At 35.6% G+C, this 17,003-nt stretch overlaps 1 non-coding gene and 2 pseudogenes across 1 annotated transcript; 2 read left to right on the forward strand and 1 right to left on the reverse strand.

Moving 5' to 3' along the window:
• Positions 1-66: 66 nt before the first annotated feature.
• Positions 67-138, forward strand: TRNAM-CAU. The gene has a single exon. It is a non-coding gene; the product is annotated as a tRNA-Met (tRNA).
• A 10,069-nt stretch (positions 139-10,207) lies between these two features.
• Positions 10,208-11,366, reverse strand: LOC120151349 (annotated as a pseudogene).
• A 3,354-nt stretch (positions 11,367-14,720) lies between these two features.
• Positions 14,721-15,973, forward strand: LOC120151350 (annotated as a pseudogene).
• The last annotated feature ends 1,030 nt before the right edge of the window (positions 15,974-17,003 follow it).

A 17,003-nucleotide genomic window follows, 5' to 3' on the forward strand; every position in this document is an offset into this window, starting at 1 on the left:
CCTAGATTGTTAGAATGTGTATTAACCATTAACAAATTTTGCAAAGCTTTATAAAGCTAGCCAACAATCAGAGTGGCGCAGCGGAAGCGTGGTGGGCCCATAACCCACAGATCCCAGGATCGAAACCTGGCTCTGATATGATCAAAGAAGATTTTCATCTGTTTTTTTTTCTTTTTGGAGTTTTTCTTCTCTCTGCTGAAGTTTTAATTTTTATCAGCAAAAGCAATTCAGATTGGGGAAGTAGATCAAATGGTTTCTTTTCTTGTACATGAATTCAGGGAATGTAATTATGGTGGGATGGGATGTTAGGAGATGTAGAAAGTTTACAGGTTGGATCTTCTTCATTCTTCAAGTCAATGGACATGAATGTACCTGCACAGATTTTGTCAAATTCACCCTCCACAACCACCAAACTTAACATGTGTGGAAAAGATAATGTGTTGGCAATGAAGTTGAAATATTTACTACATCCTAAGCTAAGCTGGATTACCATAATCTTTCAATCTTATAAACCACATGCTAACAAAGGTTGATCCTTCCTTCATCAAACATGCCATTTTCCACAACACATCACTTCACATGAAAACAAACCACATTACTTATGGCAATTGGAAAGTAGAGTGCAGTGCCTTTAAAGGGAAAATACAACTGAAGTACTAGGCATATGAAGCTGAGACAACCTGTTGAAACATTTTGATATTTCGATATAACAAATTAAGTTAAATGGATTTTAAGATTTTCCAAATGATTTTCTAAGTATATTCGATATAACTATTCGAATATCAAAACATTACTCCAAATATTTCAAAAATCATTTTTAATCCTTACTTAAGTGTAAAATTAAGTTTTAATCATAAAACAATTTCAAAATAATTTTACAAAGTATTTCGAACCAATTCAAAGCCAAAAATTACAGATTGCTCAGAGGGAACCGATTTTCCTAAATGGTTTTGGCCCCGAGATTTTCCAGAATGCTCGGAGGGAACCGATTCCCCCCATAGGGGGAACCGATTCCCCCTAAACAGTTTTGCTCCGAGAATTCCAGTATGCTCGGAGGGAACCGATCCCCCCCAAGGGGGTACCGATTCCCCCCTTGTACAACGGTCGAAATATTTGAATTTTACACTTAGGAACCGATTCCCTTCAAGGGGGAACCGATTCCCCCCACGCTCCAAGCTGTTTTATTAAATATTTTCACACTAAAACGGCTATAATAACTTCTCTAATCATCCCCAACGTTCAGAAGTGATCCAAGGTGTATTTAAGCAAGCTTAGAAGTCATTGATCAACAACAAGAAACATCAAGCAACTAGAATCAAGAGAGAGTCAAAGAGAAAGCATCAAACCTCAAGTTTGAGCATTTCAAGCCTATTTTCATTCAATATTCATTTTGCTTTCAAGAACACTTTTTTTGCTCAATTGTATTCATCTTTGAGTGTTCTTTTCTTTGTTCTAGAATTGTGCAAACATCTTACCTTGTGAGGTTTTCTTGTAAGTTTGCAAATTTGTAATCTTGTCTTTGGGAAAAAGAGTGTTCTCAAGAGTTGGGGTATACTCTTGAGGGAATTGTAAGGTTATCTCTTTGGCCTCAAAAGAAAGAACAAATTAGTGAATTTGTTGGAAAATCCTTAGTGTGGATAGCTAAGGTAGTGGAAGTAGACTTCATTTGAGAAAGTCGAACCACTGTAAATCGCTGTGCAATTACTTTCAATTTTCTGCAAAAGCTTCCACAAAAATTTTAATTGCCAATTCACCCTTCTCTTGGTCGATTCCGTCAATCGATTAACTCAACAATTGGTATCAGAGCCTCACTCATTTGAAGGTTTAATCGCCTCTTGAGTCGATTCGGGAAGAGTTACATCGATTACCAAGTCATCAATGGCCTCCACTTCAAATTACGACTCCGGTCTTGATTCGATGCCCGTCAACAGGCCTCCTTTCTTCAATGGAGCTAATTACACCTATTGGAAGAATAGAATGATGTACTTCATTCAAGCAAGTGACATGGGAGCATGGAATGCCGTAGAAGAAGGATACATCAAGCCTATCACTCATCCAAAGTTGTGGAGTGAAGGAGAGACAAGAATGTTCCAGCTCAACTCCAAAGCCATCCATATTATTTTTTGTGCTCTTGGACCAGATGAATACGGAAGAGTTTCATCGTGTACAACCGCCAAAGAAATATGGGACAAGTTTCAAGTCACACATGAAGGTACATATGAGGTAAAGAAATCAAAAATTAGTATTCTAACGCATAGCTATGAAAATTTCAGGATGAAACCAAATGAAGACATCAAAGCTATGACGGATAGATTTTCAACGATTGTCAATGGTCTCAAATCATATGGAGAGATCATCTCAAATTAAAAGCTTGTGAGGAAGTTAGTCTACTCCCTCCCAAAATCATGGCAATCAAAGAAGACGGCAATCATCGAGTCTAAGGACCTATCGTCCTTAACTCTTGAAGAACTTATCGGTTCACTCCTCACTCATGAGATGATGCTCGAAGATGAGGTGGACCTTGATAAAGTTGAAGAGACACCAAAGGAAAAGGAGAAGAAGAAAAATATTGGAGTTGCTCTCAAATCCACAAAAGATGAGAGTGATTCTAATAATGATGATGATGACGAGGAAATGGCATTGTTTGCCAAACGGTTCAGAAAAATGATGAGACCTTACCAAGGAAGAAAATTCAAACGAAACGAAGGCCTCAAAAATAAACCAAAAGAGAAGGACCCAATCATTTGCTATGAATGCAAAAAGCCGGGGCATGTCAAATATGATTGCCCACAATTGAAGAAAAATGGTCAATCAAAGAATAAGCACAAGGCTCATGTGGCTACATGGAGCGATGAAGAAGGTTCCGATGAAGAGGAACAAGAAGTAGCAAACTTGTGCTTGATGGCATTCGGGGAAGATTCTAAGGTAACCTCTAACTCATCCGATTTTGATGATTTATCTTATGATGAGTTATTTGAGGAGTACAATGGGTTGGCTTCGGATTATGAGAAATTGTTTTTAAAATATAAAAATGATGTTTCAAAATTGAAAAATGAAAACAAACTCATATCCAAAACCAACAACGATCTTGAAAGTAAAATCAAAGATTTGAAAATCAAACTAGAAGAGTTTGAAAAGAAAATTTTAGATTTGCAAAATTTACTTTCAAAGATCAATGATGATCATCAAAAGAAAATTGATGATCTTAAAACTTCTTTTGATAAAGTTGGAACAAAACATTTTGAAAAAGGTGGAAATTCAAAATCCAACTTTGTTAGAAAAAGTTTTAGAAACTACAATCATAGAGGTCCCCAAAGAACCTCTAATGGAAAAATCATTAGAAGTATGTGGGTTCCTAAAGAACTCATTACTACTAAAGATAAAAATATCCTACACAAATGGATACCTAAGGGGACTAGGATTTTGGAAACTAATGAATATGGACCCAAAAGAATTTGGGTACCAAAAATCAAAAATTAATCTATGTTTGTAGGGAAAGGAGCATTGCTACAAGGCACGGGAAACAAATTCAAATTCATGGTACCTTGATAGTGGATGCTCAAGACATATGACCGGAGACAAAAGCCGGTTCATTGAGCTTAACGCCAAAAATGGAGGAGAAATGACTTTTGGAGACAATTCAAAAGGTCACATTGAAGGTATTGGTACAATAGGTAATACCTCTTCCATACAAATTAAGAATGTTTTATATGTGAATGGATTAAAGCATAATCTATTGAGTATTAGTCAATTATGCGATAAAGGATTCAATGTCTTATTTGAAATTAATGGTTGTAAAGTCATTGACATTGCATCTAATCGGATTATGCTTGTTGGTCATAGAATAGGAAACATTTACATGGTGCATTTAGATTCTATTGATATGACTAATTTATGCCTAGTTGCTAAGGATGAGCATGATAGTTGGTTATGGCATAGGAGACTAGGTCATGCTAGTATGAGTGTTTTGCAACGGTTAATTCAAGGAGACTTAGTAAGAGGGTTGCCTAAGCTTAAATTTGATAATGATAAAATCTGTGATGCTTGTGCTAAAGGAAAACAAAAACGAGTTTCTTTTAAATCTATTAATGATGTATCAACTAGCAGAGTATTACAATTGATCCATTTAGATCTTTTTGGACCAACTAGAACTACTAGCTTGGGAGGAAAACAATATGCATTTGTCTTGGTAGATGACTATTCTAGATACACTTGGGTTCTATTCTTAAGTACTAAAGATAAAGCATTAGAAAATTTCATCACATTTTCAAAAATAATCCAAAATGAAAAAGGTTACTCTATCACTAGTGTTAGAAGTGATCATGGAACTGAATTTGAAAATCTTGGATTTATTGAGTTTTGTAATTCTAATGGTATTAGCCATAATTTTTCAGCACCTAGAACCCCTCAACAAAATGGAGTTGTTGAGAGGAAAAATCGAACTTTAGAAGAAATGGCTAGAACCATGCTTTGTGAAAATAATTTGCCAAAATATTTTTGGGCGGAAGCCACAAATACCGCTTGTTATGTTGTAAATAGAGTAATGATTAGGCCAATTTTAAAGAAAACTCCATATGAAATTCTCAAAAATAAAAAGCCTAACATTAGTTATTTTCATCCTTTTGGATGTAAATGTTTTGTTTTAAACAACGGTAAAGAAAATCTTGGCAAATTTGATGCTAAAAGTGATGAAGGAATTTTTCTGGGTTATTCCTTAAATTCTAAAGCTTATCGTGTATTTAATAAAAGAACTTTAGTTGTAGAAGAGTCTATACATGTTGTTTTCGATGATAATCCCCTTTCAAGGAAGGATTCTTCTGTTAATGATGATGTAGGTATTGTACAAGCAAATGACGTTAGACATGACGTTGAAGAATCATCATCAAAGGAAGAAACAAAAGATGAAGAAACTCATGATCCCCTCGAGAATCCAACCATTGAAGAAAGGGAAGTATCTTTTCCAAGAGAGTACAACTATGTCAAGGATGGTGAAATTATAGGTGATCCATCAAAAGGGGTAACTACTCGATCTTCTCTTAGAAATATCTGTAATTATGTTGCATTTATTTCATGCATAGAACCTAAGAACATCAAAGAAGCATTAAAAGATGAACATTAGATTATGGCTATGCAAGAAGAATTAAATCAATTTGAGAGAAGTAAAGTATGGACATTAGTTGAAAGGCCTAGTAATAAATCTACTGTAGGTACTAGATGGGTTTTTAGAAATAAACTTGATGAAAGTGGTAATATAGTGAGGAACAAGGCTAGACTTGTTGCTCAAGGCTATACTCAAGAAGAAGGCATAGACTATGATGAAACATACGCTCCCGTAGCTAGGATGGAAGCAATTAGAATGTTATTGGCATTTGCATGTTTCAATGAATTTAAATTATATCAAATGGATGTTAAAAGTGCATTTTTAAATGGTTTTATAAAAGAAGAAGTGTACGTGGAACAACCTCCAGGTTTTGAAGATTCAAATTTTCCGGATCATGTTTTAAAATTGACAAAAGCTCTTTATGGTTTAAAACAAGCTCCTAGAGCTTGGTATGAAATATTGTCAAATTTTTTAATTGAAAAAGATTTTTTAAAAGGAAAGGTTGACACTACATTGTTTTTAAAGAGAAAAGGTAAAGATTTATTAGTAGTTCAAATTTATGTTGATGATATAATATTTGGTTCTACTAATGATGTTCTTTGCCAAGAATTTTCTAAGCTAATGCAAAGTGAGTTTGAGATGAGCGTGATGGGAGAGCTCTCATTTTTCTTGGGACTCCAAATCAAGCAAAGAAAAGATGGCATCTTCATTAATCAAGCTAAGTACGTCAAAGATATGCTCAAGAAGTTTGGACTGGAAAATGGGAAACCTCATAACACTCCAATGAGCTCTTCAACAAAGCTTGACTTAGATGAAGGAGGTAAATGTGTAGATGTTAAATTATATAGGTCAATGATTGGCTCTTTGCTTTATCTAACTGCAAGTAGACCGGACATTATGTTTAGTGTTTGCTTATGTGCTAGATTTCAATCATATCCTAAGGAATCACATTTACTAGCTGTTAAGAGAATCTTTAGATACCTTAAGGACACTCCTAGTTTAGGACTTTGGTATCCTAGAGACTCTAGCTTTAGCTTGCATGCCTTTTCTGATGCGGATTACGGAGGATGCAAATTAGATAGGAAAAGCACCTCAGTACTTGTCAATTTCTTGGAAATATGTTGATTTCTTGGTTTTCAAAGAAACAAAATTGTGTTGCATTATCTACCACTGAAGCGGAATACATTTCAGCCGGTAGTTGCTGTGCACAAGTTTTATGGATGAAACAACAACTTTTTGATTATGGAATTGAAGTAGGTACCATTTCTATCAAGTGTGACAATACTAGTGCTATTTGTCTCACTAAAAATCCCATCCAACACTCTAGAACTAAGCACATTGAAATAAGACATCACTTCATTAGAGACCATGTCACTAAGGAAGATGTAGTTCTAGAATTTGTTGATACTTTGCACCAATTAGCGGATATCTTTACAAAACCCTTAGACAATGAAAGATTTTGGACACTTAGGAGAGAATTAGGTTTGACCAACCTATCTTCACTTAGTGTTTAAAATAATTTTAGCACTTTTAATAAATCTTGAAAAATGCTTATAATAATTTTTGATTGCATTCTTGCTATTAGTTAGGGGGAGTTTGTGATTCTTAGTGAAAATTATGTTCAAAAATCGATTAAATATTAATTTAATTGTTTGAACATAATTAATTTTTGATATATGAGTTGCCAATACCACTAGAAAAGATTAATTTAGCATTTTGTGCTTAAAAAATCGGATTTTAGCATTTTGGTGAAGAGGGAATCGATCCCCCCCTGAGGGAACCGATTCCCCCTTTGAAGGGGAACCGATTCCCCCCACAGGGGAATCAATACCCCCTTGGGGTTCTGTTAAAATCGGGCAGAACACCCAAAACCCCCAAATTTTCAAAACCCTCTCTTCCGTCGTTCCCTCTCAACTCCTCTCAAATCTCCTTTCTTGCCTCAAATCAACGATATTAATCGGAATTCGAATCAAATATCATCTTCTAAACCTGTTGGAATCATTAAAATCGTGCAAACAACATCTAAATCCCCTCAATCTTCATCTTTCAAGGTAATTTTTCTAAACTCTCTATTTTATTATTTTTGAACATAGGATTAGTTTTAATTAGTTCTAGGTTGAAATAGTGATCGGGCATTGATTGTTTAGTGAATAGAAACTAGATGTTACAACTAATTTCATCAAAAACACAAGAATTTTCAAAAAAAAAATCGAAATTTAAAAAAAAAATTATTTTTAAATTATTGTGTTTTGATTAAATTATGTTGTTATTATGAAAACTATACATATATTGTTTCTCAAAACCATATTTTTCAAAAGTTTCTCAAAAGCTTTTCCCATTAGGATTGATTTAGAGAACCTTGAAATATTGAGGACTCAATTAAGTTTTTGGGATTAATTGAATTGCATACATTTGTTTTAAAATTGCAGGTTATTCTATCTATTCTGATTTCCTTCACCATGTCAAATCCTACACATCCTAGGTCTTCATCTAGTCGTTCTAGTCGTCAACCAAATCCTCCTCCTATTCCTCAAAATCCTATTCCAAATCTTGATCCTAACTTGACTATCCAAAATTCTTGTTTCAATCAATCGGGTCCTAAAGATTATCGTTATTGGTTTTACCAATATTTTGACTCATATAAGATTAGGGAAGAACGTATCCCATCTCTTCAAACTATGGTTGATATTAACTTTAAATATCTCCCTATCTTGCACGAATGGAAATTTGATAAACTTTTCGAACTTGAACCCATTGTCTATCATCAACTTGTTCGTATCTTCTACTGTAATGCCGTTTATATCAAAAATCGTGACAAAACCAAAACCATAGGAGTGCGTTCCTACCTCCTAGGTCAATATTTCCATCTTGATCCGGATTACATAGCCAATGCCTTAGGCTTGGACAATGAAGGATTATCAAACGAAAAACAAGTTTTAGGCTCACGATATAAACGGAATGATAGTGCAAGTGTTTTAGATCTCCATGAGCGTTTTCTTCATCTTATGATCACTTGGTGGTTTCGACCATCCGGGGGCCGTTATTCTACTCTTAGAGCTTTAGACCTTTGGTGGTTGCATTGTTTTGAAAACAATATAAAAATAAACCTTTCCGAGATTATCTTTGCTGAGATCGTTGAAACCGTTAACTTAGTGCCAAATAAGAAACTCTGTTCTTCACTAGTTTACGGTTGTATCCTTAGTAATCTCTTTTCTAAAGCCGAACTCCGAGTTGGTCTAGATGCCTCATTTCCTCTTAAGAAACAAATCAATATTCTTTCTTTAACAAGAGCGGGATGGGTCAAAAATAAGGAAACCGGTGCATGGGTTCGATCTTCTACTCCGGGAGCTAGTTCTTCACAAGCTCCACCCGAAGCTGACGAAGATCCCGAGTTTGAACAATTAATGAGGGATATCGATGAAGCTGAAGATGAGCCTGAACAACCCGAGGAGCACGCACAACAGTCGACTCAAATGCCTCCATATTTTCAATCTTTTATGGAGACATTTGATTTTCGATATGCGACCATGGACTCGCGTTTTACCTCTATAGAGTCTCATTTATCCACAATGGGAGCTCAACAATTAGAGATTCTTCGGGAGATGCGTGCAAACAATGAATCAACCAACGCTCGTATCAATGAACTCACACACGAGATGGCCGCTATGCGAGCCCGTTTTCCTCCTACCGATCCGGATGTTTGATTATGTGTTTAGTTTTAAGACTTTGAACTAAAAGAATATTGTTTCAACATTTTTGATATTTTGGATTGTTTGATTTTGTGGATTGTTGGATTTTGGATTTATGAATAGTGTGAACTTATATGTTTCATTCATTTTTGCATCATCATTAGCAATATGACCAATTTTACCATATCATATTATTTATGAATATTGATTTATGAAACTAATGGCTAACCTCTCTTTTGATTGTGATCTTAGCAGCTTAAGCTTATAATTAATAAATCAATTGGCTAAATGATTTCAAAACCTTGTTTTACAATGTCTTTTTGATTTAACAAAAAGGGGGAGAAGAATAGGTGTTAAATGTTTTACATAATAAATTGAAGGTGTTAAATGTTTTACATAATAAATTGAAGAAGTGTTAAAGTAAGGGGGAGTAATTTCAAAACTTGATTTCAAAAATCTTAAAATTACTAAAATGTTTTGTTATATCAAAAAGGGGGAGATTGTTGAAACATTTTGATATTTCGATATAACAAATTAAGTTAAATGGATTTTAAGATTTTCCAAATGATTTTCTAAGTATATTCGATATAACTATTCGAATATCAAAACATTACTCCAAATATTTCAAAAATCATTTTTAATCCTTACTTAAGTGTAAAATTAAGTTTTAATCATAAAACAATTTCAAAATAATTTTACAAAGTATTTCGAACCAATTCAAAGCCAAAAATTACATATTGCTCAGAGGGAACCGATTCCCCCCATAGGAGGAACCGATTCCCCTAAATGGTTTTGGCCCCGAGATTTTCCAGAATGCTCGGAGGGAACCGATTCCCCCCATAGGGGGAACCGATTCCCCCTAAACAGTTTTGCTCCGAGAATTCCAGTATGCTCGGAGGGAACCGATCCCCCCCAAGGGGGTACCGATTCCCCCCTTGTACAACGGTCTAAATTCTTCACAACCACTGCCTCTCTAACATCACACTGTGTACCATGTGAATCAGATTTGTTCATATCAGTGTCAAGCCTAAAATGGAAAGTTGAGTGCGAAAAATGAAGTGGAAAGCATGTAAGAAGAATGGAAAAGCCATAAAAACAGGTCATAGCAGATGTAGCCCCCCCACAATTCTTCTATAACCCATAAAAAACATTTGCAACTATATATTCATTCAATGCTAGCATTTGTATTAAGTAGAAATGATATATTTATAAACTCGAAAATAAGCCAACAATCAGAGTGGCGCAGCGGAAGCATGGTGGGCCCATAACCCACAGGTCCCATGATCGAAACTTGGCTCTGATATATTAGAGAAGGCTTCTTCTAATATTTTGTTGATTTTCCTTTCTCCGATGTTGTATTTTTTGGGCCCAGAGTAATGGTATTCGATCGATTAGCTCCGATGCGCAGTGCCTGAGACTATATCTCCAAGAAATAATTTGGTTCATCAAATACCAGTTGAATTAACATTAAGATGACCGCAGCATCCGGCCACCCAGAAAGTGGAAGGATCGAATAGGCATTAGAATGATTAAGTAGTTGATCACCAAAAGCCCAGTACATGGCGGAAGCCGATGGGAGCATTCAGATGAACACATAGAGGTCGCAAAAAGATATATGTACTTGAATTCTGTTTAGGCTTCCACATAGCATGCATAATCTCCCTGTAATCAATGTAAAACGTTATTTCTAAATGTATTTTACTGCAGAATCATAGTAACTATAACGTAAGACTCACACAGTGATGTCATGTTCCCCAAAAGTATAGAGGTTGTTCGTCGCACCGGTGAAATACAACACCAGCTTAGTTGGACCATGGTGAGTTACACCTTCTTCCTGCAAGAAAAAGAAAAAACACAAGTTAAAAAGTAATAAGAAAAAGATGAAGATCAAATCAAAAACTATGGAAAGATTAGTTTGTCGTTTTTACCTGCCCATGAACAATGGCCGCAATCGTCAAATACCATGCAGTGTATGTGGTCATTCCAAGGCCCAGAAAAGACCAGATTCTGTAGTTGTGAAATGAAGGGATGAACATTGTGGTGGCACAGCAAGCTCCAAATATGTAAATCCTTATCCTCTTGTCTAACTTATCATTGATGTAATATATATTACTGTTATAAACTCAAGGGAAGAAAGAAAGAAAACCCCAGAAATCAACTGATTAGTTCATCAAAATTGAGAATTGATTAAAGAAAAAAAATAGGACCTGGCACAGGAAGCTGAATAACAGATCCAAAGAGAAGAAAATTGCAGTTAAAAGCCAATCAAATAGCTTTCCAGTAAGGTCCCAATAGATCATCCAACACTTCAAACCACTGCATATGTATAAGAAAAAATAGAAAAAATCATTTTTTTTATAAAATTTGAAGATGGTGATCTTTGAAAAGCTAACATGTATAACATGGTTCTTGAAGCTGACATCCTCTTTCTCCTTTCTGTTTCGATATTCAATATAAAGAATACTGATTAGTTATGTTATCCAGCTTCCAAGAACACCATAGAAAATCTGCATAATAATCCCAGAAAGCATTCCCATTTGAGAGAAAGAATATGGCAGTGTTAATGGCACTTGATCCACCTGCAACATCACCACCAAAAACAATTCATCTTTGAGAAGAAGAAAAAAGAAAGGAAGGAAGAAATCATCTTGATCATTTATGAATTATGACAAGTCCTAGATTGTTAGAATGTGTATTAACCATTAACAAATTTTGCAAAGCTTTATAAAGCTAGCCAACAATCAGAGTGGCGCAGCAGAAGCATGGTGGGCCCATAACCCACAGGTCCCAGGATCAAAACCTGGCTCTGATATGATCAAAGAAGATTTTCATCTGTTTTTTTCTTTTTGGAGTTTTTCTTCCCTCTGCTGAAGTTTTAATTTTTATCAGCAAAAGCAATTCAGAATTGAGAAGTAGATCAAATGGTTTCTTTTCTTGTACATGAATTCAGGGAATGTAATAATGGTGGGATGGGATGTTAGGAGATGTAGAAAGTTTACAGGTTGGATCTTCTTCATTCTTCAAGTCAATGGACATGAATGTACCTGCACAGATTTTGTCAAATTCACCCTCCACAACCACCAAACTTAACCTGTGTGAAAAAGATAATGTGTTGGCAATGAAGTTGAAATATTTACTACATCCTAAGCTAAGCTGCAATACCATAATCTTTCAATCCTATAAACCACATGCTAACAAAGGTTGATCCTTCCTTAATCAAACATGCCATGCTCCACAACAAATCACTTCACATGAAAACAAACCACATTACTTATGGCAATTGGAAAGTAGAGTGCAGTGCCTTTAAAGGGAAAATACAACTGAAGTATTAGGCATATGAAGCTGAGACAACCCTATGTCACTGCACAATACAAGTTATAGAGATGTTCGTTTTCTTATCTTTTAAACGGAAAGTTCTCTACAAAAATACAACTGAATTATCTGCTCAAAGCATTATCATAAATCCTATATTGGTTTCTCCATCAATGTTGAAAATATGACCACCTCCAGGCTTAAAACAAGTACTTATTTGCATGTTAAACACATTCTTTAAGTTCACTCTCAATTCTGTTTCAATTGGCAGCAGATTCATCATCAGCTTTCCACCTAAATCAAAATGAACCATAAAACATAAAGTCCAAGAATAGACATAAATACCTATATATTATCAGCTTATTTTGAATGAATCAAGCTAAATTCTTCACAGCCACTGCCTCTCTAACATCACACTATGTACCATGTGAATCAGATTTGTTCATATCAGTATCAAGCCTAAAATGAAGAATTGTGTACGAAAAATGAAGTGGAAAGCATGTAAGAAGAATGGAGAAGCCATAAAAACAGGTCATAGCAGATGTAGGCCCCCCAATTCTTTTCTAACCCATAAAAAACATTCGCAACTATATATTCATTCAATGCTAGCATTTGTATTAAGTAGAAATGATTTATTTATAAACTCGAAAATAAGCCAACAATCAGAGTGGCGTAGCGGAAGCGTGGTGGGCCCATAACCCACATGTCCCAGGATCGAAACTTGGCTTTGATATATCATAGAAGGCTTCTTCTAATATTTTGTTGATTTTCCTTTCTCCGATGTCATTTTTTTTTTGGGCCCAGAGTAATGGTATTTGATCGATTAGCTCCGATGCGCAGTGCCTGAGATTATATCTCCAAGAAATAATTTGGTTCGTATTCGTGCAAGATTAAGTAACCTTTAATTCCCTAAATTCCTTTTAATATGGTTCGTATACTGGCAGGAAGGATGTCGAAGGTGCTTTGAATTTGTATCTATAGGAAGATGAAGACTAATTATGTGAGTTGAATTTGCATGCTTATAACATCTTATTAGGGATATTCATGAAGCAGGATCCAATCGAAATATGGGATAATCTTATAGGAATTGCACCGTGGCCTGATTTAGATTCTTATACATTGTTGACCAACAGGTTATTTGAGAAGAAAAATGGAGAGATGCATGCCAACTGTTTAATACAGTCCAATACGTTGAGGACTTGGAGATAGTTAAAGAAGAAACTTGATGAGAATCGATAACTTTTGGTTCTGAATTTCAAGATTTTATCATTTTAAGCCATACAGAAGATAAGACCTGTCACAATATGTTCATTGTAGAACAATAGATGACAATCTCAATTCTCTCGGTGAACATATTACTCAAACTGAGTATAATGTATAATTACAAACATCCATTTAAAATATGTGTTCAGCATAAATATATATTTAGAGGATCAATGTCATAATCCCATACCAGCACGACAACCCCTGACTGGCGAAGCAACATGTGGGGGAGCAATACGTGACTATAAAGGCAACTGGAGAATAGGGTTCACAAGAAACATTACGATTTGCTCCATCCTTGAGGCTAAACAGTGGGGTAATTACGAAAGTCACCGATGAGCTTGGAAACTCGGAAAAAAGCAAGTGATAGTAAAGTCAGACAGTAAAGAGACTGTCAAACTGATACAAAAAGTTATCCCATGCAAAGGAAAACGTACCTTAACCATGCTGATAAAGGATATAGTGAAGCGCAACTAGAAACTGATGCTCGAACACATATCGAGGGAAATAAATAAGGTGGCTGATGATCGAGTCAAACATGCACCAGTGCTCCCAAGCGGACTGCAACAATTTCTGAAACTCCCAGAAGCGGTAACGTCGATAATACATAAAGTGGGTGTCTAGTCATTCTTTTTATCGTTTACTCTTTATTAGAACAAAAAATGTCATAATATCGTTCCCATATTTGATATATATTTAATTTAATTATTATTTCAAAGTATTAAATGAATATATATATATGAGCATATGTTAAATATATTCCTAAATATTTAGGAACAATAAACAATATACAGATCATACGCAACTACAATTCACTGAATGTTAGCATGCGTGTTAACCAGGTGGTCAGTTTAAAATTTAACAGGCTTCAACAATCAAAGTGGCGCAGCGGAAGCGTGGTGGGCCCATAACTCACAGATCCCAGGATGGAAACTTGGCTCTGATATTTCACTGAAGGCTTCCTCTGAAGTTTTTGTTGATTTTCTTTTAAGCGATTTGGAAACTTTTTTGGGTCCAGAGAAATGGTTTAAGACTTGAAATACCTCTCTTGTTATTTTGTAAGGGTGATATCCAGGGATTCAAACCGTGAGTGCGGCCATAGCGGGCGTTATTGCAGGTATAGTGGGTATATCTAAAGGCAGCGCAACCGCTATTTTGCATGTGCTACCGCTATTTGAAACCCTGGTGATATCGTGGTTTTCCAAACTATAAATGAATATGGGAGATATCATGGTTAATTTGAGATGTATATAAAGGTGTTCATATTCAAGATATAATTATTGAGCACAAAGTTGTAGATATCGACAAGCTGGGTGCCAAGTTTGAACTTCATACAAGTTCCTCCGGATACATGAATGAATGCAGGGAAAGAAGTGGTTCACTGCTCAGAGAAACAAAACACTTATCTCTTTTACAGCATTCTTGGAGGATTCGGTCAGTTTGGTATCACACGGGCTAGAATATCACCGGAACCAGCACCGGAAATGTTAAAAATGGCAAGCGTTAAACTACAAGGTCTTAGTTTAGTTGAAATTACAAATGTTGTGACTATTCTCCTTCATTAACAGGTGAAAATGGATTTGAGTGTTGTACACAGATTTTGCCACATTTGCCAAGGAACAAGGGAAGTTAATATCCCGAGAAAGCACGTTTGATTACATTAGAGGGTTTGTAATAATAAACAGAACAGGTCTCTTAAATAATTGGATATCCTCATTCAATCACCACAAGATCCAGTTCAAGCCAGCAAATTCGAGTCAGATGGAAGAACTTTTTTCTGCTCAGAATTGGCATATTACTTCAACCGAGAAAAGATAGATGCTGTAACATCAACGGAAGCACTTATGTTTGTTTTCACTATGCAGGAAATTAAGACTTCATTATCTCAGTTAAACCATGTTCCGTTAACACTTTTTCTATCACAAGTTCACTACATTTTCTAGACCGAGTTCACATTTCTGAGATCAAAATAAGGTCGAAAGGTTTATCAGAAGTTCCACATCCATGGCTTAATCTGCTCATCCCAATCAGTAAAATCCAAATATTTGCTCAACATGTCAGTGGCAATATCCTTACTGATACAAGCAATGGCCCCATTCTCATCTACCATGTTAATAAATCGAAGTAAACTTTCATTTTTCAAAAAAAAAAAAATCTCTTAACATTAATGAGTTTCTTTGATTGGTCATAGTGTTAATTAATGACTTAATGTTGCTTATAGGAGGGACAATAGAATTTCAGTTGTAAAACCAGAAGAAAATGTTTTCTATTTAGTGGCATTTCTTTCTTCTGCTGTACATTCTTCAACATGAAGTGATGGCTTAGACCACATACTAATTCAGAACAAAAGAAATTTAGAATTCTGCGAGACAGTTCGTGTCGACGTAAAAGCAATACTCGCCGCATTATTCAAAACATGGAGAGTGGAAAGCTCATTTCAGTTCACGATGGAAAGTTTTTGCGCCGAGAAAATCGAGTTACGGTCCCTTGCCAATGCTTGCTCCTGGCAAAGAATATTTCAAAAGGCAATACCTTACTCACAATAACATGTAGAGAAATACCTGCAGCATGTAGGTAAATGTTTTAGCTGCATATAGTAGTAAATGCCTCTCAATTATTGTAAGTACAATGTATAGGCTTGAATTTTTTTCTTAAACCAGAAAGGTCAATAATATCACAGCTAATTATCCAACCAAGTACTGCACTGCATACTTTTCCAAGTGAGAAATATGGCTACCTCCATGACTTCTGGGGTAAAAAATCAATTTGATTAATGGTTAAATGTTTACAGAGTTTGATTAATTCGATTTTAGATAATCTAATTTGATCATTAACTGAACCAATGGAGTAACCAAGCCTAATACAACAGGATGTATGAATGATCGCTCAGTCTCGGTCACATGGGGGCACTGCCATTGTTGTGGTGGCAAGGACCCATTTCTACTGTCGGCCACCAGCATCATTTGTCGTTTGGCATTTCCTGTTCCTCCTCAATCAATGGCAATATCTATAAATTCTAAATCCAACTCCTTGCTTTTGCTTTTTGCAGGACAGATTCTAACATAAAGACAATTTCTTGTACTTGTGTCTTTGTTCCCCTGCTTATATACTAAAAGCTGTACAATTATTTACCCTAATAAACCAGCTATGGGGCAGAAATTACAACTACACATTTGACTGTGTGGTTCAAACTCAAATTACAGATGATCCCATGTCCGGACGAAAAACCTGAATTCAGGGGCACAAATCATTCTCATTTACGGTATTTCCAACCTTATAAATCTGTTTATAACTGTAATGATAGTGTTATTAAACCGATCAGAGGTGTTCACCGACTAACAAATGACCCTATCTGGGGTGTTGGCAGTTGAAGGAGTTTATGGATGCCACGTCTAATGCATTATTTGCAGGAATTAAGGTTGAGTGAATCCGATCATTGTTAGCAGAAGAAGCTAAGACGGAGAAATCCTTCTCTATATCGGCATTGGGGAAAGCCGAGTTATCCCCGGAGGCTTTCGCCGGTGATGCAAAAGGACTATCAGGAAGGCTGTGCTCCACTATGCAATTAATTACGAAAGATACAATATTTTACAACTCCTGGAGAGGATATCAAACCTTAAAGATCATACAGATGAACT

This window comes from Hibiscus syriacus, unplaced genomic scaffold, assembly GCF_006381635.1.
Source record: "Hibiscus syriacus cultivar Baekdansim isolate YM2019G1 unplaced genomic scaffold, ASM638163v2 tig00111053_pilon, whole genome shotgun sequence".
Lineage (NCBI taxonomy): Eukaryota > Viridiplantae > Streptophyta > Magnoliopsida > Malvales > Malvaceae > Hibiscus > Hibiscus syriacus.